The sequence below is a fragment of the Papaver somniferum genome, chromosome 9 (genome assembly GCF_003573695.1).
Source record: "Papaver somniferum cultivar HN1 chromosome 9, ASM357369v1, whole genome shotgun sequence".
Taxonomy (NCBI): domain Eukaryota; kingdom Viridiplantae; phylum Streptophyta; class Magnoliopsida; order Ranunculales; family Papaveraceae; genus Papaver; species Papaver somniferum.
Genome location: NC_039366.1, coordinates 190,652,146 through 190,677,385, shown reverse-complemented (window position 1 = coordinate 190,677,385; position 25,240 = coordinate 190,652,146). Strand labels below are relative to the sequence as shown.

At 36.6% G+C, this 25,240-nt stretch overlaps 1 pseudogene; it reads left to right on the top strand.

Moving 5' to 3' along the window:
- The first annotated feature begins 1,633 nt into the window (after positions 1–1,633).
- Positions 1,634–20,634, top strand: LOC113313012 (annotated as a pseudogene).
- The last annotated feature ends 4,606 nt before the right edge of the window (positions 20,635–25,240 follow it).

The window sequence follows — 25,240 nt, the reverse complement described above, 5'->3', positions numbered from 1 at the left end:
ACGGTACCATTTTCAGCAACTTAAAATCCAGTTATTAGACCTCTGGCTGCTGCCTTTTTAATCATTAAAGACAAAATTTCCACCACCATAATGAGCAAAAAAAGGAGATATTGGATCTCCCTGCCTAATCCCCTTCTGTCTCTTAAAGCAGCTTGTAGCTTCGCCATTAATAAGAATTGAGAACCTAGCAAACGAGATACACCATTTGATCCAATTCCTCCATCGAATACCAAAACCAAATCTCTCCATCACTAAATCAATACAACTCCAGTTAACATTGTCGAAGGCTTTCTCAAAATCAACCTTACAAACAATTCCAGATTTGTTAGCTCTAATTCTTGAATCAATCACCTCAGCCGCAATAAGAATACCGTCATTTATCTGCCTATCATGAACGAAAGCCCCTTGGGAATCAGAAATAATAGAAGGTAAAATTGTCTGTAATCTTCCAGCCAGCAGCTTTGAAACAATCTTATAGACTCCTCCAATAAGGCTAATTGGCCTGAAATTATGAAAAGAAACAGCGCCGCTAGTTTTAGGAATTAGCTTCAAAGAAGTCACATTTAGTCTCCGGTCTAGATTACCAGTAACTTCAAATTCCTTAATAACTTTCATAAGGTCTTCCTTAATAACATCCCAAGAGGCTTTAAAAAACTCCATGGAGAAGCCATCAGGACCCGGGGCCTTGTTAGTACCAAAATTCCAAATTACATTCTTCACTTCTTCCTCTGTGAATGGTTTTTCAAAAGAAATACTATCTAGCACAGAAATTGAAGGCATTTCAATATCCTCAAAACTTGGTCTTCGCACATGGTCTTCTATGAAAAGAGAGAAATAAAAGTCTTTTGCTTCCGAAGAAATTTTTCCTTATCATAACACATAGAGCCATCAATAAGAATACAGTTAATGCTGCTGCAAGTGTACTTATAAGAAGCAAGTTGGTGCAAATATTTTGTATTCTTTTCTGCATCTCTAGCCCAATTTTCCTTAGCTCGCTGACCCCATTTCCTAGCCAAATTCAAAGTAAGTGAAGCATGTTTGCGCTTAGCTTCTTCCCTAGCAACAACCTCATTTGACAAAAGAATGATATTATCTTCTTCTTGCAAATCCCAGGAATTTATATTCTCCTCAACCTGATCAATTTTGAGTTACAAGTCTCCCAAAGACCTTTTCCAGGCTTTAATAAAAAATTTCAAGCCCTGTAACTTTTTTGCAAAAACAAAGCTAGGTCTGCCAGAAAAAGTTAAACTCCGCCACCACACCTTAAGATTAGCTAGGAAATTCGGATGAAACAAGAGATAATTGTCTATCCTAAAAGGTGCCTTAAAGGTTAAACCAGAATTGCAACATAACATAATTGGGGTGTGATCTGACACTGGCCTTTTTAACCTCATTTGCAAGATAGCAGGACATTTAGCTTTCCAGTCTTCAGTTACTAAGAATTTATCAAGCCTAATAAGAAGAGGAGGCTGTTGAGAGTTTGTCCAGGTATACTTACCTCCAGCCATGGGCAAGTCGATTAGCTCATTTCTGCTTACAAAACTTTTGAAGTATATTCTATTAGTGATGCTACCACTTGAATTATTTCTTTCTTATTGTGCCAAGATAGCATTGAAGTCCCCTCCTAACACCCATGGATCATCAAACACTAACCGAATATCAGATAATTCTTGCCAACACTGCCTGTATTTCTTTATGATTATATTAATTAGAAACATAATGCGAATTAAAATAAAGTTGCAATAGCTACTTAAGCGCTTAGTCACATACTGGTTCAACTGAGAGATTCTCATGACATTGCTCTGGTTCATATGACTTCTCTGCAAATACTTCTGTTTTGCCTTCAAAAATTATTATTATTATTTTTTTTTTTTTTAGTTTTCATTTTAATCTCATGCCATGTTACATTTTTTTGTTTTGCTTTAAATTTTTATTTTCCTAAACACTAACTATAAATCCTAAACAAAAGAATATTCAATTGTGTTAGATTTTCATATGATGATCGTTATTGAGAAAATGGATGATACAACTTTGGCCTTGTAAAAGCTAATTGGTATTGTGTTGTAAGAGAAAGAAACCGAGAGGAATGATGATGTAGTACAAGTATAAGATCATCCATTGATTCCGTGAAATGGATTTGGAGAAAAATCAACGCTACAAAATGGAGTAAGTTAATAACTATATCATATCTCAAATTCATTCATTCAATTAATTAAAACTTGTTGGGTGTTTTAGATATTTTTCTGATTAATACTTTTTTTCTAAAATTTAAGGAGAAATTGTTGAGATATTGTAGTAGATGCTTAATTATCAAGAAAAACTCATTTGAAACTCAATTGACAATACTCCTCTACTACCACCCAATCAAATGCATAAACAATAAGTCTTGGTTCAAAAAAATGATTATCGATTTTGATTTTCCTATGCCAGCTCATTATGTTGCTGCATAGATTGAATGAAAACAAGCTTATCTAGCGTTGTTGTGAAATATACACAATGCCATAAAAATTATTTCACTTGGTCTCTATATAATAAGGTGGCTTTCAAAAACCCTAAATTATTAAGTTTTCGTTTTAATTATCATGACATGTAATATTTTTTGTTCTTTTCTTTTTATTTTCCTACACAAAAGTTAAAATTAAATCTAACTCTAACCTGTAAACAAAATAATATTCAACTTGTTATATTCTTTTATGCCGCTCGATAGTAAGCAAATGGAAATATACTAACTCTGGAACTTGTAAGAGCTAGTTGGTGTTAGAGCATAGCTGGGTCGAACTCGCATGCGTTGCTATATCAAGCATGTTTATCAATGTTAGTGATCAAAACTATAAGTCTTGATTTCTAGCCTATTAGCTAAGTCTCGGACTAGAATAGGAAAAGTGTAGTTGATCTCAAGGACTTCATGGCGATTCAACGACAACGACGAAGATCTGCACAAGGAACCGTGGAACTTCATCAACAAAAAGGTATGTGAAGACTTGAACTTATCTATCACTCGAAAGTTTATCTATTTTATCTCCTACTTCTTATGAGACAAAAGTCGTATGTTATATAGACTAGATCAAACACATTTGATATTTCGAGCTGAGTATTCAATGCTTATCTTTTTCTCGAAATTCATGTGTTGGTAAAACATCTCGCTTTGATCAGGTTTATCTTCATCTTTCAATCACATTTGAGAATTGCTCTGACGTGAACATAATCTGTGAATAACGTCCCCTGAGAATGTCTTAATGGTTGAAATGAGAGTTTAGATTACATAACCATGTTATCCTTGATCCGAAGTTCTTTGAACTTTGTTGAGCAAGAAGAATAGGAGGTTCTGTGGAATTGGCTTGCCAAGTCCGCAAACTCAGCTCGCTGGTTAAGTCCGCGAACTGAAGAAAGTTTTCAAACCGAAAAATTTCTGCTGGGATTTCCAAATAACTCGTTTGCTGTTAAGTCCGCGAACTCAGTCCGCAAACCCAGTCCGCGAACTGGCGGAAGTTCTCTTTCCGAGAATTTCTGCTGAGTTTGGAAAACTCAACTGATTATCTTAAGTCCGCGAACTTGTTTGTGTACTTAAGTGGTTATGATCTAAAGATGTGCTCTGAACATGAATCAATAATTATTAAGGAATGCTTTATGCAAACCGTGGCTATAATGTTCATTGAGCCGGTTCAAATCGAATCGAATCATCTTAGCTTCAATTGTGTCTTGTGTAGTTACATAAGATCTCATAGCAGTTGAACAACTCTCTAACTAGTTCGTTTGAGTCAAGTGAACTAGTTATGATAAATGAGGAACCAGGTTAATATGAGATACTCATATGGTTAACCTTTTGGTTACTATGTTGACCAACATATGCGTAATCGTTTTGGCATGGTTTCACAAACCCGGTAAACGTTTGCGATAAGTGTGTTTGACAAGCTGTGTCTTTTGATCTAACGGTTGAGAGATATTGGCTTGAATCTAAATCAGGTTTTCATCTAACAGTGGATATGGATTGCTTTGTAACTAAGGCAAAACCATGATTTGAAAGGCTTTATATAGGAGACATCTATCTAGAGCAAAACTTAATTCCCACACGTCTGTGTGATACTAGTGCACTCGCTAGAGTCGATCTCCATTAACCCTTGAGTTTCTTCTCTAAATTTGGGTTAACGACTTAAAGACTTCATTGGGATTGTGAAGCCAGACCGATACTACTTTTATCGTAGTTGTGTGATCTGATCTTACTTTTCTATCGTACGAGTACAATCGATTGATTGGCTTAAGAACGTTTGAGTTCTCCGATAGGTAAGATAAATAAGTCACGAACATCTTCGTCTCACAGTTCGTGATTCCTCGATAATCCACTTGTGTATTCCGGAAGGATTATTGAGAGGTGATTGATTAATCTAGGTTGTTCTTCGGGAATATAAGTCTGGATTATCAATTGGTTCCTGTTACCTTGATTTTATATCTAAAGACGGAACAAAACTAGGGTTTATCTGTGGGAGACAGATTTATCCTTTGATAGACTTTTCTATGTGAGACAGATTTGTTTATTTATCAAAGCCTGCGATTTTGGGTCTGATGAGTGCCAAATATTGTATATATTTATCCCTTTTTGTTGGCATTTAACTCATCTTTTATGCATTAATTCTACATTTTATCCCATATTCTGTATTTTCATTGTTTTCAAGAATAAATATTTTTATTAATTAATTTTGTATTTTTAGGTAATAAATAAAGTCTGGATGACTTGCGGAGCAAAAAGAGCAGAAAAGTAGTGAAAAGCCGGGAGAAATCACGCAAGGAAGCCGCGAAGAATGGTGCGCACAACCTCATTTTCTACACACAAAAACGCCTCCGTTCTCAGCCATCAGATCAGTTCTCAGAAGCATCCGATGGTCGCTCCTTCATAGAGCATCAAAATCTGAAGTCTCTGCCAAGCACCACAGCGCTGAAATTCCAAGCCTTCAGATTAGATGGTAGTTGAATCCAACGGTTGCTCCCTTGCTGTTCATCAAAGTTTGATATCTCCGCCTTACACTACAGCACCTAACCTAATCTAGCACCGTTCGTTTCGTTGTATCCCTTCATCCGACGGTCGCTCCTCGCTTGCCTCCGCATCACCGTCCGATCTACCTACCAGATCCACATCCCACGGCTAAGCTTCGCGAAACATCAAAATCTTTATCCCTGCCTCACACCTTAATACCCAAATACCTAATACCCTTCTTCCCAAAAAAGTCGACCTCTCCTCCATCACTTCTCCACAGCAGAGCCTTCCCCTTCCACCTGCTCCACCAACTCCCTGCCACCACCACCAGCTCCGCCACCTGCTCCACCAACCCTGACACCACCATACCACCTCCGTCATCATCCTACACGTGATTGAAAGCTTCCCCCATCATTCTATCCCTTTATCCCATCAACTTATTACCTAACCTAAACCCTAGGTTATGGGTTGATGGATTAACGTGTGCTAGAGAAGCAATTGATGCATGGAGGTGATACAGGAGAACAAGTGGAAGCATGGGTCGAAGATGGAATGGTCTCATCACATCAAATCAGGTTACAAAATCGATCCCTAGGTCACTGTTGAAAATTAGGGTTTCGTAAATTAGGGTTCTTCATTTTTGGGTATAAATAGAGGGGGTGTTGTATGTGTAGAAGGTGTTCTTGGACTAGCCAAGTTACCAATTAGGTTTAATTTCATTTTTTTGGTTCCAATTTTAATTGCACTGTTAACTGTTAGGGTTCTTGTTTGGCAATTTTAATTCTCTGTTTAGTAGTTCAAATGTTTGTTATGTTCTTGTTAATTTCATGTTTTAATTTCCTGTTTAATGTGTTCCTGTTTAATTTTAATTTGTCATGTTAGTGCCATGTCTAGCTCAACTGTTGTGTTTAATTTGCTGTTAGTTTGATGGAATGCTAGGCTAGTTACCTTTGAAGCATTGAACTGATTGAGTAATGGAAGAAATCAGTGCTCATAGCAAGCTGATTATCTTGCCATTCCTTTTGTATGCTTAGGATGCAATGTGCTGATTGTGCAATGGAAGAAATCAGTGCTCATAGCAAGCTGATTATCTTGCCATTCCATTTTTGTTTGCCTGTATTCTTGCCTTAGTTTTGCTCCATTTTAGTTTCACTATCATCCTTGCCCTTGGCCTTAGGCCTTGGTTCATCTTGTTTTGTTCCTTGCTTTTGCCATGTGTTTCCCTGTGTTGCTTCCATGTTTATTTTGTTAGCTATTTTCTTTATTGCATTGCCTTGTGCTGCTGCCAATTCTTCTCCTGCTACTTAGTGCTGCCATTTCTCCCCTGCTGCTATTTCTCCTCTTGTTGCCTCCCTTTGCACTGCATCTGAGTTTCTGCAGCTGTTGCTGCCACTCCACTTCCCTTGCAGCTGTCTGCTACACTGCTGCTGCAGCTGCTGTTGCTGTTGCTTTTGCCCTGCAGCTGTCTCTCTTGCATTTGCCCTGCTGCATTGCACTGCTGCATTGCATTGTTTTCTTTGCTTTTGCCATGTGTTGCCTCTGCTGTTGTTGCTGCCAAGCCTGCAGCCAAGCAAAAGCCCATCAGTCCAGTTCAAGGCCTAGTTCTCAGTTCTAAGCCCACTGTCCATTGTTTGTACAAACTGAAGCCCATTTCATTAAGGCTCAAAGCCCAGTTCAGTAAGGCCCACCCACAGTTTAGGTTAAGGCTAAAAGCCCAATTCAGTCAACTGTGGGCTTAATCAAAAGCCTGAATTCAATCAAAGGCCCAAAGTCTAGTGCACTTCAAGACCAACTGAGCCCAAGCTCAGTTCATTTTATTGTTAAAAACAAACCCATTAAGCCCAATTTACTCAAAGGGTATTCAAAGCCCAACAGCAATTTAGGAACCCAATTAGCTAGAAACTTCAAAAACACTCCCAATCTCTGTGGATCGACCCGTACTTGCACGAGCTACAACTGACGACCGTGCACTTGCGGTATTACTGTAGGCCCCCGTTTTTATTGCGCTTAATTTTTTACACCTCTTTGAGGCCTGCCAAGTTTTTGGCGCCGCTGCCGGGGATTGGTGCTGTGTTTTTCTTGCTGTTTTATTAGCTATTTTTGCATTTCACTGCATAGCATTTGCATCTGCATCTGCTTCACTTCATTTGCTGTTGGACCTGCTGTTCTGAACCTGTTTTTTCTCTGCTGGGACGCCACCAAGGAAAAGAACCAAAGCCCAACTGGGTTTTTGCAACAATATCAGAGCAGCTGGGCTGTGCTTAAAAGGTAACCCATTTAAGAGAACCCGAATTGTGGGCTTCCAATTTTTTAATTGTGGGCTTGTAATATTAAAGCCAATTTTTGGGCTTCTCTTATTTTCTGTTGGGTTTGTAATTAATTTTTGTGGGCTTGTTTGTTTAATTTGTGGGCTTGTTTAAATTCTTTCATTGGACTTGTATTTTGGACTCTGGGTTTAAACCCAGCTGAGCTTGTAACCGATTGTGGGCTTGTTTCCACTCAAGAGTGGACCTCAAAACCAAAGTTTTAAAACAAACGTCGGGCCTTAACCAACTGGGCTAAATTAAACTTTCAAAATTAAAACTTAGTGTTTCGTGGGCCGCAGCCTTCCTTCCATTCCATTAGAGGACAAACAGTGGGCTTGCTCCCATTCAAAAACCAAATTTTATTTTCTTTTAAAAAAAAAAAAAAAAAAAAAAAAAAAGTTTTATTTTTCTCCCATTTAAGTCCAATTTAGTGTTTTGAAACTTTCCATGTCTCCACACTTTTTCTTTTGGGTTGATCCTCAACTCTTTAGACTTTTGGTGTATGGGTGATTTTTTTGTATATAATCCAGTAGATAAAATTTCTTAAAAACTCTTTTGTTCCTTTTGTATATATTTTGCTAATCCAATATGATCTCGGCTGAAATATGTGGGGTTTTTTCCTTGAATAACGGAGTTTTAATTCTGCTTTCGCCGAAATCGGGTATTCTCTCTCCTTTTACTCTACTCAGCATGTCCCTTTCCATATGTTGCATTTTAATTCTTTCCATATTTTGAAACATTGAGGACAATGTTTAGTTTAGGTTTGGGGGTATAGAGTAGATGCCACGATAATATGCTATAATTGAAAACAAAACTCCATCTTTTTGAAAAAATTGAAAAATTCCAAAAAAAAAATTAAAAAATCAAAATTCAAAAAAATTAAAAAATGAAAAATCATAAAAAATGGAGCTCATTTACCTTGAAATGTTGACTCTTGTGCAAATATGTATTTTATTAGGAGTCTTAGTCTAGATATTTAGGCACCCTGATTCTAGCACAATTCACATAGTGATAAGAAATTTGCACGCGCACGATCTACCAATACATGTATGGCCTCGATCTTCAAGGTGTTTGATAGGAAGTTATGATTGCCAATCACTTTAGAATACTGAACGAAACTTGACTAGCTTGTTCTTTGGTTGGTTGGGATAGAAGGTGGAGGTTACATTAAGAAAGACAACCATCGAATTTAACTGGGTGCATCAAAAAGGGCTACCTCTTGCAAAGTGTCACGTAATTTTTCCTTTTGTATTTGTATCAAAAGTGTTTCCTTGTTCAAAAAAAAAAAAAAAAAAAAAAAAAGAGAAAAAAATATCAAAAAAATCAAATATTTATCAATTCCATCATCTCTTGTTCCAAAAATAAAAAGAGAATAGTCAATGTAAATAAGAGTCATGTAAATAGTCATCTTTTGTTGTTTCATTGTAATAAGCAAGGAGGGTGTATGCCATTGATGTACAACGCGAGTTGTGAAATACCTCCAACTCATTCACAATTCTCGTAAAGCCGGACAGCTAGCTTGGCTTAGAATTCGGTTCTTAGCCTAAAAACTATCTCTTGGTGATTAGTAGTCATAACATCCGATCTTTCTTTACACATGTGTAGATACACTTTACACTCTTATCACATGTCTTTATTTGTTATCAGTGCTAGGATTGTGCCTTAGATAGCTAGATTGACATCTCCATTTTGCTGTGAGCTTAAACTGTCTTGCACATGTCACATTTGATGGAATCTGAGCTTATATTTTGACCTAGAACTTTGTAGGTACGTTCTAAGCAAACCTTCACGAGACTTCAACTCGTCCACTAGGGACACTTAGTGGTTTAAAAGGCTTAGTGCATACGCTAAATGCATTTGAGAGACCAGCGACAGTGGTATAGTTAGGATTTCCTTAGTTTTGTTTTACTTGAGGACAAGTAAAATTCAGGTTTGGGGGTATTTGATGAGTGCCAAATATTGTATATATTTATCCCTTTTTGTTGGCATTTAACTCATCTTTTATGCATTAATTCTACATTTTATCCCATATTCTGTATTTTCATTGTTTTCAAGAATAAATATTTTTATTAATTAATTTTGCATTTTTAGGTAATAAATAAAGTCTGGATGACTTGCGGAGCAAAAAGAGCAGAAAAGTAGTGAAAAGCCGGGAGAAATCACGCAAGGAAGCCGCGAAGAATGGTGCGCACAACCTCATCTTCTACACACAAAAACGCCTCCGTTCTCAGCCATCAGATCAGTTCTCAGAAGCATCCGATGGTCGCTCCTTCATAGAGCATCAAAATCTGAAGTCTCTGCCAAGCACCACAGCGCTGAAATTCCAAGCCTTCAGATTAGATGGTAGTTGAATCCAACGGTTGCTCCCTTGCTGTTCATCAAAGTTTGATATCTCCGCCTTACACTACAGCACCTAACCTAATCTAGCACCGTTCGTTTCGTTGTATCCCTTCATCCGACGGTCGCTCCTCGCTTGCCTCCGCATCACCGTCCGATCTACCTACCAGATCCACATCCCACGGCTAAGCTTCGCGAAACATCAAAATCTTTATCCCTGCCTCACACCTTAATACCCAAATACCTAATACCCTTCTTCCCAAAACAGTCGACCTCTCCTCCATCACTTCTCCACAGCAGAGCCTTCCCCTTCCACCTGCTCCACCAACTCCCTGCCACCACCACCAGCTCCGCCACCTGCTCCACCAACCCTGACACCACCATACCACCTCCGTCATCATCCTACACGTGATTGAAAGCTTCCCCCATCATTCTAGCCCTTTATCCCATCAACTTATTACCTAACCTAAACCCTAGGTTATGGGTTGATGGATTAACGTGTGCTAGAGAAGCAATTGATGCATGGAGGTGATACAGGAGAACAAGTGGAAGCATGGGTCGAAGATGTAATGGTCTCATCACATCAAATCAGGTTACAAAATCGATCCCTAGGTCACTGTTGAAAATTAGGGTTTCGTAAATTAGGGTTCTTCATTTTTGGGTATAAATAGAGGGGGTGTTGTATGTGTAGAAGGTGTTCTTGGACTAGCCAAGTTACCAATTAGGTTTAATTTCATTTTTTTGGTTCCAATTTTAATTGCACTGTTAACTGTTAGGGTTCTTGTTTGGCAATTTTAATTCTCTGTTTAGTAGTTCAAATGTTTGTTATGTTCTTGTTAATTTCATGTTTTAATTTCCTGTTTAATGTGTTCCTGTTTAATTTTAATTTGTCATGTTAGTGCCATGTCTAGCTCAACTGTTGTGTTTAATTTGCTGTTAGTTTGATGGAATGCTAGGCTAGTTACCTTTGAAGCATTGAACTGATTGAGTAATGGAAGAAATCAGTGCTCATAGCAAGCTGATTATCTTGCCATTCCTTTTGTATGCTTAGGATGCAATGTGCTGATTGTGCAATGGAAGAAATCAGTGCTCATAGCAAGCTGATTATCTTGCCATTCCATTTTTGTTTGCCTGTATTCTTGCCTTAGTTTTGCTCCATTTTAGTTTCACTATCATCCTTGCCCTTGGCCTTAGGCCTTGGTTCATCTTGTTTTGTTCTTTGCTTTTGCCATGTGTTTCCCTGTGTTGCTTCCATGTTTATTTTGTTAGCTATTTTCTTTATTGCATTGCCTTGTGCTGCTGCCAATTCTTCTCCTGCTACTTAGTGCTGCCATTTCTCCCCTGCTGCTATTTCTCCTCTTGTTGCCTCCCTTTGCACTGCATCTGAGTTTCTGCAGCTGTTGCTGCCACTCCACTTCCCTTGCAGCTGTCTGCTACACTGCTGCTGCAGCTGCTGTTGCTGTTGCTTTTGCCCTGCAGCTGTCTCTCTTGCATTTGCCCTGCTGCATTGCACTGCTGCATTGCATTGTTTTCTTTGCTTTTGCCATGTGTTGCCTCTGCTGTTGTTGCTGCCAAGCCTGCAGCCAAGCAAAAGCCCATCAGTCCAGTTCAAGGCCTAGTTCTCAGTTCTAAGCCCACTGTCCATTGTTTGTACAAACTGAAGCCCATTTCATTAAGGCTCAAAGCCCAGTTCAGTAAGGCCCACCCACAGTTTAGGTTAAGGCTAAAAGCCCAATTCAGTCAACTGTGGGCTTAATCAAAAGCCTGAATTCAATCAAAGGCCCAAAGCCTAGTGCACTTCAAGACCAATTGAGCCCAAGCTCAGTTCATTTTATTGTTAAAAACAAACCCATTAAGCCCAATTTACTCAAAGGGTATTCAAAGCCCAACAACAATTTAGGAACCCAATTAGCTAGAAACTTCAAAAACACTCCCAATCTCTGTGGATCGACCCGTACTTGCACGAGCTACAACTGACGACCGTGCACTTGCGGTATTACTGTAGGCCCCCGTTTTTATTGCGCTTAATTTTTTACACCTCTTTGAGGCCTGCCAGGGTCGTAGAAACTCTTGGTTGTGGGTGAGATCAGCTAAGGGAATCAAGTACGTAGTATCCTGCTGGGATCAGAGGCGTAGAGGTGAAACTGTACCTTGTATCAGTGGGAGACTGATAGGGGTTTCAACTATAGTCCAGTCCGAAGTTAGTTTGCAGTAGGCTAGTTTCTGTAGCGGCTTAATACAGTGTGTATCTAATCTGGACTAGGTCCCGGGGTTTTTCTGCATTTGCGGTTTCCTCGTTAACAAAATCTCTGGTGTCTGTGTTATTTCTTTTCCGCATTATATTCGTTTATATAATTGAAATAATACAGGTTGTGCGTTAAGATCATCAATTGGAAATCCAACCTTTGGTTGTTGATTGATATTGATTGATCCTTGGACATTGGTCTTTGGTACCGTCCAAGTTATTCCTTGTGTTTGATTATAAAGACCCGCTATTGTTTTAGCTTGAGTATTAATCACACAAGTGAGAGATATTAACTCCTTGAGATACTTTATCTTAGATTGAGTCTGTCTGTCTAGTTGATTCTCTAGTAAAGTATTTCGGAGTTTGTTCATACAGATTGCTAATCGAAATATTAGGTGTTGTTGTTAGACCCCCGCTTTTTCAATTGGTATCAGAGCAGGCAAACACGTTTAAGACCTCAAAAGTCTGTGTTTGTGGCGTTCTGACTCTATGGATAGATGTACTATCTCTGATAAACGTGTCACCACTAATAAAGAGTCTCTCTCGTCTAAGTCTATTAAAGAGAAAAGTTATTCTATCTCGAATAGAGAAAAACCTTTTGGTTCGACGAGATAGACAAACAGTGACATGTGTGTTCTTGATTACCCCTCGAAAGAGACTTTCTCTCTTAATGAATGGGATACAGCTGAAGAGAGTAAATTAATTCTAAATCTTGTTAGAATTCAAGATGGTAAATTGAATCAGTTAAAGCACCATGTCAATGTTCTTCTTGGTATTGTAAGAGATTGTAAAGTTCATAACATCGCTGAAGATCAGTCTTCATGCTTAACTCTTGAGGCCAACCTCGAAAAACATGCCTTGGATATTGAACACCATTTGAATAAACTCTCTGTTCAAGATTGTTCAAAGCAATCTAATATACCAAGAACTTCTGATGCCCTCCCTTCGGAAGTAAAAACAGATGTTCCTAATGTTTCCATCAAACTTGGAACAGTCGGTAAAAAAGACAAATCCTTTGATGATGATGCTAAGACAACATCCTAAAATCATTCCGATGATCAAAAGGTATGTCTTGTTTGTGAAAGCAAAAGTTCTGTCAAAAAAAAGAGAAACTCTAGGTAGAAGAAAAACTCTTTAGTTCAACTTCAACACACCCTTGATTTGATTCTCAAAGGTATGACTGACATACGTATGATTGAGCCAATTGGTTTTCGTACCTATCCTGTGTATGCTACCGGGAAAGTCAGTACTGTGAGTTCCTCCAATGTTCCAAGACAGAATAGACGTCTTAATAAACATCATTTCAAGGAGGTTCAACATCCGGTCTCTAAATGCAACCTTGTTCCTATTGATAAAGTCGTCCCAAAAGAAAGAAAAATTGATGAGATAAGAAAAGACATTAAAGAGATAATTGTAAAGTACAAAGAGCTGATGAACATATTATCTTCTTCCTCGTGTCAAGACACTTATGGTAAGAATTCTTATGTCTCTTACTTTGATGACAGCAAATTTTATGATAATTTCTCGTGTCAAACAGGATCCCTCTCTAAGTCTAAGAGGAAAAATAAACTTAACCAAAAACACAAAACTCTTAATGAGCCTGTGGCTCGTACTTGTGTTAATTAATCACAAGGTTTGAGAACTTACTCATAAAAGAAGATCCTGATTGAGTAAATTGTGTTAAACCAGGTATACTTGTGTCTTGCATCTGTTAAAGTAAAGCTATTTTATTATCGTCCATAGCTAGGAAGAAACCAAACCGAACCATTCACTAATGGATTGGTTATGGTGTAGAAAGTGAAAAACCGATAGTGTTGGTTTTGGTTTGGTTTGACCTCTAAAACCGAACCAAAAACCATTGGAAAACCGATTAATTTTTAAACTTAGTTTCTACAATTGATTTACAAGTATTAGATTCTACCCATTGATTTAGAGAATAAATAGAAACCCTAAATCTAATATTTCATTATGATACTCTCCCTCTTTCTCTTTCTCCTTCTCTCAGTCGCCTCCCTTCTCCACCCCCAACTACAGCAGCCAGTGTTGCTACTCGACTTTCTTCTTTCCGTCTTCCTTCTTTTTTGTTTGTCATTAACTAAATTAAGATATATTATATATCTTCTTTTGATCTCTAGATTTAGAGTAAGATTTAACTATTCTTGATATTCTTTTTATTTATTTTTGTTTGTAAATTTTTGTAAACCAATACTGTCTGCAGCTACGATTTTTTTTCTGTAAATTTGAGTAATTTTTTTTTTGGTTTTACATAACTATTGGTTAACCAAAAACCACTGGGAAAAACCGAAACTGGCTGGAACCATTTGGAAATCGAACCAATGGTTAATGGATTGGTTTGATTTAGATTTTTAGAAACCGATAGTATTGATTTCGGTTTTGGTTTGGCTAGAAACCGAACCAAAACCGACCATGAACAACCCTATATTGGCGAGAGGCAAAAACTCAGTCGCTCGGTAGAAATTGTCGCGATTTGCAAACACTCGATTTTGGTGGTTTATTAAGTGAGTTCGCCGATTTCACAAGCCCATAAAGGCCTCTCATTCTCCAATTAACCAACTCCATAGAACTTTCCCTTACACTACTAATGTGATAGCCAATTAGAATTTTCGGAAAAATTTGAAAGACTTGAACTTTAAAAAAAGGTGAATCTTTGAAAATTCGCAAACTTCGAGAAATTCTCAATAATTTTTATAAGAAATTTGCATAGCTTTTTCACATGTGCTATTGCAAAGACCAAAAATACAAATCAAATAACAAAAATGTTTTTAATCACAAAAAAAAGAAGAAGCTATAATTTATTAAGTTTTTTTTTTTTTGATTAATATGACAATAACTTTTTTGATGGAAAATTCAACGACAATAATTTTTTGCAAAAATTTTACGATGATACAAAACTATGTCACTTCCTTTTCCTTGTTATACCATTTCATATTTGATATTTTTCATTTACACATTCTTTAAAGAAATAAACAATCCTAGATTAGAGAAGTATCTCAAAATATCACATATTTTTGAGAGACTTCTTTTAAATCTATTTCAACTAATAGGTCTCTCAAAGTCTCTTTTAAAGGTTACATACATTCAATAACAGAGAATTTCATAAATTTGAAAAGAGCAACAAGAGATTTCACCTCTCCAGAAATTTCAAAGAATCCTAATTGACTACACCTCCGCACATGCAGGAAAAAGATTTGCTCACACAATGCAAAAGCATCTTGAACTAATAGCTCTAAAACCACTGGATTTGATAGATATGACATCACCAAACGTTGCTTTAACCACAACTATCTCTTCCCAATTTAATTTCAATTTCATCAAGAACAACAAAAAAATCCTTATATTTCCTATATGAAAACACTTTTCTTTCTGAAATTCAAATCCATCAAGTTCTAGTTATGAAATCTCTAATAAAGATTTCACATACACTACTACAACAAAATACAACATCTTTTGAATCAACTATTTCACGTTTTTATTTGAGAAGTCTAAAAGATTCATTACCAGCAGACTCATGTGTACAATTTTTCAAATTTTCGTTCAGCAACAATGCCAACAAATAGTTTCATATCGGAACAAAAAACTCTCATCACCACGGTTCTGGAAAATTTTAATCAGAGATAAAGATGTAATAATAATCTAACTAAATTTCATCGAAACTCCGTGATTCCGTGAAGATTAACAATGATTTTTAAGAGTTTATCATATTAGTTTGCTTAACTGGAAATGGGTCATTTGTCCAAATATTCTTAAAACATGGTTCAAATGGACGAGTAAAAAATTTGTATGGGTGAAATGGACACCAAAAAAATAGCAAGGATGAAACTGGATTCATCCTGGCTTAAACTTAAAAAATAGCAAGAATGAAACTGGATGCATCCTGATGTAAATTAAAAATAAGAAAACTATTTGAAAATGGGTAGGATGAAACCGTTTACATCCTGACTATTTTTAAATTTTGTCCATTTAAACAATATCAAAATCTAAATGTCCTTTTCACCAAGAAATTGCTGATTTTGATCTTTTTAACCAATTTTGTGTTTGCTTAAGTTGTTAGTTGCTTCCACTTTTTTGTGGTGCTGCTCAAAAATTTGAGCATTAGCCATTAACCATTCTTCTGGGTTGAATTTTGTATTTGGTGCATAATCATATCAAAAGTAATAGGAGTACGTGTAATAGTTATGAAGCCTTCATTCAACTCGAAATATAGGTCGATTCGGAAGTCGTAGCTCTATGAAAAGATCAATAAAATTCAAGAAATGAAATCAATAAAAGTTATATTCGATAAGGAAAATGGATAGTGCAGAATTGTTTCTACTATTGAAACAACCAGGGAAGCAATTTTAGAAGGTATAACTTGGGTTAAACCCAAAGTTTTAGACCAGTGTCACCAGTTTTTTAAAAATGACCCTATTTTATCATCTTAGGAGACTTCGAACTTAAATCTTTATCGTCTTACAATTTATGAGACTTCAGATTGGCTAGCTAGTTAACTCTGAACCCCCCGATCATCATAGGATACTCAAACCAACAATGTGATTCTCTTCTCATTATTATAACCTTTTTGGTGCCATCATCCACGGATCTCAAGGTAAAACTTTCTAAAGACGAACTGTCCTCCTCAGGTCTACGACTCCACGTTAAAACTTCAAAATTCAAACCCGCCAATGCCCTGGTAATAACGTCTAACTCGGCATAACTCACTCACTCTCTCGGAATAAGAAAGCTCCCTACATTTCTAGGGTTTCGCTTCAACTTCGACAGTGAATCATCGAAAACCTAAGAAATCAGATTCAGCTTCAAAGGTAATTGTTAATCAAACTCAAGATTTTCCGAACCCCTTGTTTTTTTCGATGTAATTACTAATATTGAATTTTATGTATATTTTTTTTGTAGTTGATTTTGGAAGAAATTATTGGATTGACGAGTAAGAACGGGAATGGATTAGCATCAAATCATATAACTGGAGATTGTATGTATGTAGCTGGTTGTGTTGTTGTGGTTTATAATGTCAACACTGCTGTTCAAACTCATCTCATTGTTTCTTCGAGAACCCCTAGACCCTTGAACTGCGTCGCTTCTTTACACAGTCCAAGTAAAATTGTTGCCGCCTGAGAGGTACCTGCAATTCTGTAACTAACTCATTATGTATGACTATGTTCTAGTTGATGTTTCTTTAACTAATTTAGTACAGTATATTGTTTGATCTTTGTAGTCGGGACATCAACCAGCAGTTATAGTATGGGATTATTCAACACAGACTGTTGTTTCTGAACTGAAGGTTCATCGATTTGGGGTATCATGTATTGCTTTTTCACCTGATGGTTGGTTTCTGCTGGTGAATTAGATTTGAACTCTCTCATATCTCTCTTTCGCTGTTTTAGATTTCGATTTTAACTAACATTTGATTGTTGTACGGTGTTGTTTTTGTTTTCAGGAAAGCATTTGGTTTCCATTGGGTTTCCTCATGATGGGTATCTTTGTCTTTGGGATTGGAAAAGTGGGACGATGGTTACGAAGATCAAATCAAGTTCGTCTTGTACGGGTATATCGTGTGTTAGCTTCTCATCAGATGCACGTGTTTTTGTAACGGCTGGGAAGAAGCATTTGAAGTTTTGGACACTTGGTTCATCTACGAGACCTCGTTCAAATGTCACCAGCCTACCTACATTGGATGGGAAATCTGCTACTCTTGGTTGTCAGAAAGGGAGTTCTTTTGTGTCGGTGGTATCTGCAACTTCTAGTTCGGCCAACCTTGTTGGTGGAAGCCGGGCTGTAAAGCTCTATCCAATCTATGCATTGACAGATGCTGGTAAAGTTTCATTTAAGTAAACTCCATGATGGTTTAAAATGGTGAGTGAATGTTAATTATAGTCTTAAAGCTACTTTCTTGTTTCTTTTGGCCCCACAGGTGTTTTGTGTCTTATCAAATCTGCTTTTTCTGTAACAAGGTGGGAGGATTTAGAGGTAATGTGTGTGTCTGACCATGCGGTGCTTTCTATTACCATATAGATAGGCTTCATGAATTCAATATATCCAACAATAAATGGAACGGAATAGATTCATGGCACGCCTGACTGAGTTAGAGTGGACGTGTTTCAGCCACCAATTCCATCCTTATGAGTTGCTAAATTTACAAGTGGGTTTGGGTTTCAATTCACTTAAATCACCATGTCATTGTTTTTCTCCATTCAAAAACTTGAATTTCAGGTAGAGAAAAGCTTTGCAATATCAAACAAACTTATCGCTTGTGCATGCACAAATGGAGTTGTAAAGCTCTTCACAGTTGAAACCATCAAATATGCGGGAAGTCTGCAGTATCTAAAGGCCAAAGAGCATCATGAGTCAACAGATACCAGCGAGGCAAAACCCTCTGAGAAGGCTTTCCACTCCGATCCAGCTCTTCCTGATGCTATAGCTTGTCAATTCTCATCCTCTGAAAAGCTTGGTGAGCATTCAAGTATTAATATTATTGATTCTGTATGCATCCGTATTTTGGAAATTGTACACTGGGCTTGATCTTTTTCCCTTTTGCATGCAGTGGTTATTTATGAAAATCACAGTCTTTACATCTGGGATGTAGATGATGTATTTCAGGTGATTTTTATACATGGATTGATCTGTAGAGCTTCTCTGCTTAGCATTAGCTTGATGGTGATGCTTTTTTCTGTTAATTCCGAGGATTACAATATACCATGTCACAGTTGAACCATTTCAGGTTAGTAGATGTTGTGTGCTTGTTTCACATAGTGCATGCATATGGGATGTAAAGAATCTCCCATGTGAAAACATGCATGATCCTGCTCTTGCATGTGTGGCTAGAGGTTGTTGTGGTGGAATCTCGTTTGCAACCTGCTCTACTGATGGTACTATCAGGTTGTGGGATCTTCTATTGCAACCAGAAGGTAACGAGACTTTGGTTGACACTGACAAAGCAAGCGGTTTACACTTAGGTGAGTCCCACACACAGCTTAAAAAAAGTGCGTATAGCTGTTTTTTTTTCTTCTTTTTTTTTTTATTATTAAGTAAAAACACTTATATCAGAAGATCAGTTCCACCAATTCTTGTGCAAATTTCCTTTTATTTTGTGTTCGGCTCATAACTTTGGTCATTCTGAGCTCCTTGATGTCGCAACACCCTCTTATCATATCCTAGTTATATCCTCATTTTGGATTTTCTCTGCAGCTGGTGCTGGGATTTTTGAACGTGATATCGTGGAGTCGGCAATTGACACTAAGGGATTTCGGTCAATGGCAGTTAGTTCAGATGGAATATATATGGCTGCCGGGGATTCCCAGGGGATCCTTCATCTCTATAACTTACACACTTCCGATTATACATGCATTCAGGTAACTAGCCTTGTGCCACCACTTCCCTTGTAGATATCTGCAGTATGTTCCAAACTCTTCAATACCACTTCCCTTCACACGGTGAAGTTCTGAACATTAAGGATACTGAAACTACCTCTCGTACTTCATCAAGACCTCCACTTAACAGAGTGGTGGAAGATTGTCAAACATCTGATCACGATCCAATGAAAGTTGAAGGAATCAATGAGATATGCCAAAGAAAAGATAGTTCAGTTCAAATACAAGAAAGAATAAATGAATGCAAGAAAGCATTATTTGACATGGATACTGCAGCAGATATCGCACTACAGTTATTTGGCAACCTGCAGAGTTTGATCCCAAGTGAGTGTACACCTGAATTATACGATCAGGCAGCGACATTGATTCCTAGATTAATAAAGAAAATCAATGCACTTGCTGATTTAGGACAGTCTCGCAAGAAAGATTCATGTTCTAATGCTAAAATGGAAGAAACATGATCACTACAGGTTTTTCCATTCCACCCTTGTGTATATAGCCAGCAAGCCCTGCTGTACAGTGATTCAATTTTAGTAGAATTACCCAAATAAAACTGAAACTGTAACCATGCCTCTCAATTCAGAGAAAGTGAGGTTGTTGAAGGAAAAACCAGAAGTTGTTGAAAAAGATGTGTGTATTTCTCGTGCTCTCAAGTGATCCAAGGGCTAAGAATCCCTCCTAACGCGCTAGCCCGAGTCAGGTCTATTAGTTCAATGTCTGTCAGAACCTTACGCCACTGGAGATGAGCCCTTAACGAAGACTACCCAAATATGGCAAAATATGGAACAACTTTTCGGAGGCAGTTGTGCCACGTCTACAAAACGACCAAGAAGCCCAACGAACAAGTTGTCAGAAGAGGGAGAAATGCGTAATTTAAGAGAATGAATGTAAACCCCAAAGAGATAGATGGAGAGAAGATTAATCTGTATATATGGTGGTTCTCCAGAGATTAATCTGTAACCCTAAAGAGCAGGCAGGCTTGTCTTGAGCATAATAGTATTCCCGAAGACTGTCTTACCAGTTCTACAAAGCCCATAAATAAGGATGCTTTCTTTGTAAGCAGGATCTGATTAATCATGCCTTGAAAAGGGAAGTCAATCTGATTCTGTAGGGTATGCCTTGTATGTAGGCTTTGTAGACTAGTAAAGTTAGTCCGGATCTAGCTTTGTTGCAAAGGATGATGCTGGAATTCAACTGTAGTAAGTTTTGTTTCAATGGTTTTGGTTTTACTTGGCTTACTTGTTATGGTGTTTGGAATAGTAAGTTTTGTTTCAATGGCTTTGTTGTTATTGTATTTGGAAACTAGATTCTATATAGGGACTTAGGTTTTTACGGTAATTTCAAGTGCAGTTGTACATGAGATTGTGTTTTATTTTCTTTTCTGTTATTAGGAGTTCGGACTTACCCAGTGTATTCAATCAAGAATATGGATTTTAATTTTTTTTGGATAGTTAGTCCCATGGATTTATATGGATTATGTTAAACTAAGTAGGATTATAATGGATTCTTTTAAAGATTTATAAGTAATAATGGAAGATTTATCGAATGCTATAAACAAATTAAAGAGTAAAATTTACAATCTTGGTATAGGGGCGGCATGGTTTGGTAGCGGGGCAACATTTTAATAAGACAAAAATGGTCATTACATGATTATTCAAGGTGCCCCTTATCAAAAAATTGGAAATGACAAATTAACCCTCATAATTGATAACCTAGCTTAGTGATGATAATCAAGTTTAATGTTAATGATTAAATTCACTTATATTAACTCAAAATCAAAACAAAATCAATTTTTAGAGTTAAAAAAAAAAAGTTTGGAGATGGTAGAGAAGTTTTAACCCAAAATGAAGGTCAATCTCAATCAATTGAAGAAATTAACCAACAAAGTGAAAACCCAATGCGTGAAAATGACCAGGTATACTTCTAAATTAGTCTCAACTAGCTTTTTGTTGCTCAAATACGTAAAAAAAAATTCAATTTCTTACATTTTCAGAGCTAATTACGGTTGGCATTTCCCTCGTAACCAACCGCAATTCATGTTGGATTTTTATTGATTGTGAACCCAAATTCAACATATTTCCTAATTTTCTTATCTAGTTATCTTACTTCCTACAACTAGAAAAGTACCATCGCCCCACAACCAGAAAGAGAATAGACTAAAAAAATATATATAAACTTAAACATGTTATGATTTATACATACATATATCTAAGTGATTTTTTTTTTTTGAGGATAAGTAGATTGATAAGCAGACAAAAGCTAGTCATTTGATTCAGTCTCGTTTGTAATGAATTCAGTGGGAATTGTTCTTCTCATGATTGAATCTCTTAGATTAGTTTCTTCTGAAAAGTTTACAAATGAGTTACTAGGATTACATAATTCATAAGCTTTTTCAGTATCAAAAGCAATTGAAGAAATTAAAAACAAGGGAGATTGTTCTAGGCAAGAATGTTGTCTATTGTTCTTCCTCCCATTCTTTGCTAAAAAATCAACTACTCTGTTAGCTTTTCTGTCTATGAAATTGAAACCCGAAAAGTGTGTTAAACTTGCTGTTTGTTTTCTGACTTCCTCCAATATTGCCAGACCTTGCCATTGGATTGTTGAATCTTGTCCTTGTAAGTACTTTATGATTGCTTGGTTGTCTCCCACAATGACCAGATGTTGCAAGTTGTTTGTGATGGCCCAATTCGTAGATTGCAGCAGAGTTAGAGCTTCTGCTTCTTCAGCAGTGGAAGTTCTGAAGATTCCTGATGCTGCTCCATTGAAAGTTCCTATCCAGTTACGATTCACAAAACCAAACCCTGCATTAGTATTTTCAGAAATCCAAGAGGCATCACAGTTTATCTTAACAATGTTCACTTCTGGGAATTGCCAGTAGGGTATAGTTTTGATGTGTCTGACTTGTGGTTGAGCCAAGGTGCGCAAATGTGTTGGATGCCAGTAATCATAATGACGTGTTATGTCCAAAGAAATTTGTTCAGGAGTTTTAGACTTATCCTCAAAGATTCTAAGACACCTCTCTTTCCCCTGCTATGCATTCATTATATTTATACAAGAAAGTATTATTATGAGAGTTTAGAGTTTGAGTTACTCCCTGTGAGGCCATTGGCTGAAGATTCCAAACTTCCTTTGCATAATCACAATAAAAAAAGAGATGATAAGTAGATTCAACAACACTATTATAGAAGATACACTTGTTTTTAATAGACCTGATCTTTTGTCTAGTTGGTAATGCATCTTGTAAGCCTTTCCATATAAACAATTTGATCCTTTGAGAAGTATCCATGGCCCATAATCCTTTCCAAAACAATTTAGTTTTGTCAGAGATTGTGTTAGAAGGATTATAAAGTTTTGCATACAGTATTAATTGAGAATTCTCCATTCTTAGTTAATGTCCACCTTAGTTTGTCCTTTTTCGGGCTTCCCTCATTGGTAGTGCATAGTATAATGTTTGTAATCTCCTGCACAGTTGAGTTGTCAAATAAAGAATGTAACATATCAATGTTCCACTTTTTTGTGTTTGAGTCAATGAGCTCAGACACAAGTATTATAGTTGTGTTTCTGGAAGGAAAGGACTCTGCCAAGGTCTTTCCTCTAGGTGGAAGCCATTTATCTTCCAATGTTTATCAGCCAACCATTAGCTTGGTTGACTTTGTTTGCTTCTTTAAAACCTAGACCCCCTGGTCTATTGGGTTACATAAAAAATCAAAAGACTTTATATATATACCCTTAGAATTAGTGTGTTTTCCCCACCAGAAGTCCCTTTGGATGTTATTTATTCTTTTAGTTATCTTTTTTGGAAGGACAAAACAACGCATGCTAAAAATTGGCATGTTGTACAGAGAAACTTTTTTCAAGACAATTTTACTTGGTTGAGACAAGATCTTTCCAAGCCAGTTTTTTTATTTTTTGTTCCATTTTTTTCAATAAGGTTATCAAAAGCTTTTAGTTTTGATCTATCTATGAACAACGGTACTCCTAAATGTGTGTCTTTTATGTTAATTTTCTTTATCTTCATTAATCTGCATATGATGCCTATGTGTTTATTATGCACTTTTTTGCTGAAAAAAAGGCATGACTTTTCGAAACTTATGACTTGACCTGATATTGCGCTAAAAGTATATATGACTGCTAACAAATTCTTACAACTTCCTAAGTCTGCCTTAGTGAACAGAAGCAAATCATCTGCAAAGAATAGGTGAGAGATAAGAGGTGATTTAGGTGTAAGTTTTATCCCTTGAATTTATTTTATGGTTTGTAAGTGGTTTAGAAAGTGATTGATTTCTAAAAGATTGATTTTTTATATATATATACAAAATTAGGGCCTAAACGTTATGATCGATTTATACATATACATATACGTTATGATTTTTTTTCTTCTTAAAAGACTCATAACCCATAGCTCGCTTATTCCTTCTCCATAATTGTTTTTTTTCTTCAAAAGATTGATTTCTAAAAGACCCCTAAACCATAGCTCGCCTATTCCTTCTCCATAATTGTTTTTTTTTTCTTTTGCAAACCTCCATGAACACTTGGCCATCAAAGCTTTGTTGGTGATTTTTAGATTTCTAATGCCTAAACCACCGAGATTCTTTGGTTACTTTTTCCCATGCCACCCAGCTATTTATTTTTTCTTTCTGTTGTTGAACTCCATAGAAATCTTCTTATTATTTGATTTAGTTTTCGTTGATAACAGGCATCCAAAAGATTGACATCGGTGAAAAATAAAGATTGACATCTAAAGAAATCTTCTTATCATTATATGGGAAGACTTGAAAGTGTTATTTTGATTAGCAATAATCTTCCTGCCTTGGTTAACAGATTTCTCTTCCATGGAGTTAATTCTTTAGGAACTTTTCGATCACAATATACCAAATTGATGCATTTCTGGTTTGAGCATCAAGTGATATTCCAAGATATTTTAGAGGTTGTTTCTCTATCTTGCAGTTTAGTATTCCAAATTCTGCCATCCGCTCTTATACTTATAACTGAACTTTTATTGAAGCTCACCTGCAATCCAGTGATGGCTTCAAATATTTGTAAAATCATAACTATAATCTCAACCTCATCTTCATTTGCATTTAAGAAAACTAGAGTATCATCATCATATTGCAAGTGAGAAATCTGTACTGAGTTTATTGAGAATCCAGAGATTGTATTGAGCTGAACGACATTATTCATCAATTTTGTAAAAATTTCTACAACTATAATAAACAAGAAGGGAGAGAGAGAGAGAGAGGATTTGCCTATCTGATTCCTTTTTGTGGTTTGAATCTAGTAGTTGAACTTCCATTAAGAAGGATAAAATGTTGTGCAAAAGATACACACCAATGCATCCATTTAATCCATTTATCTCCAGAATCCGAACATTGTAGCACATTACTTATAGTTTGCCAACTCACATTGTCAACAAATTTTTGAATGTCAAGTTTGCATAAAATTCCTGGTTGTTTTGATTTGAATCTGGAATCTTACAACTCACCTGCAATTAAAATTTCATCCAAAATTTGTTTATAGCAATGAATTCCCCTTGATTTTCTCCAATCTAGCTTCTGTTCTTTTTCAAATTATTTGATTACTGCCATAAAATCATCTTTTATCACTTCCCAAGCCACTTTAATAACATTTCATGTTATACCCACCTGGACCTGGTGATTTGTTATTATCAAAATGTTTATTTACCATCCAAACTTATTAATTCATTTGTGGTCTAGATTGATGCTTATCATGAAATAAGTTGGAGAAGTAGTTTGATATTTCTTCTTTGACTGTCATCTTGACTAAAATTATCTTCTCCATTTATCACCATTTTTTTTATAGTATTCCTTATTCTTCTTCCATTAGCTAGAGTATGAAAGTAGTTCGTAATTGCATCACCTTCTTTGAAATGTTGAGTTTTTTCTCTAGCAAAACATTTCCTTGCATTGTCTAGATTTATTTGTTTCAAAGTTGCTCTCCATTCTGCCCTTTCACTGAGCTGTTAATCTGATAATACTGTGGT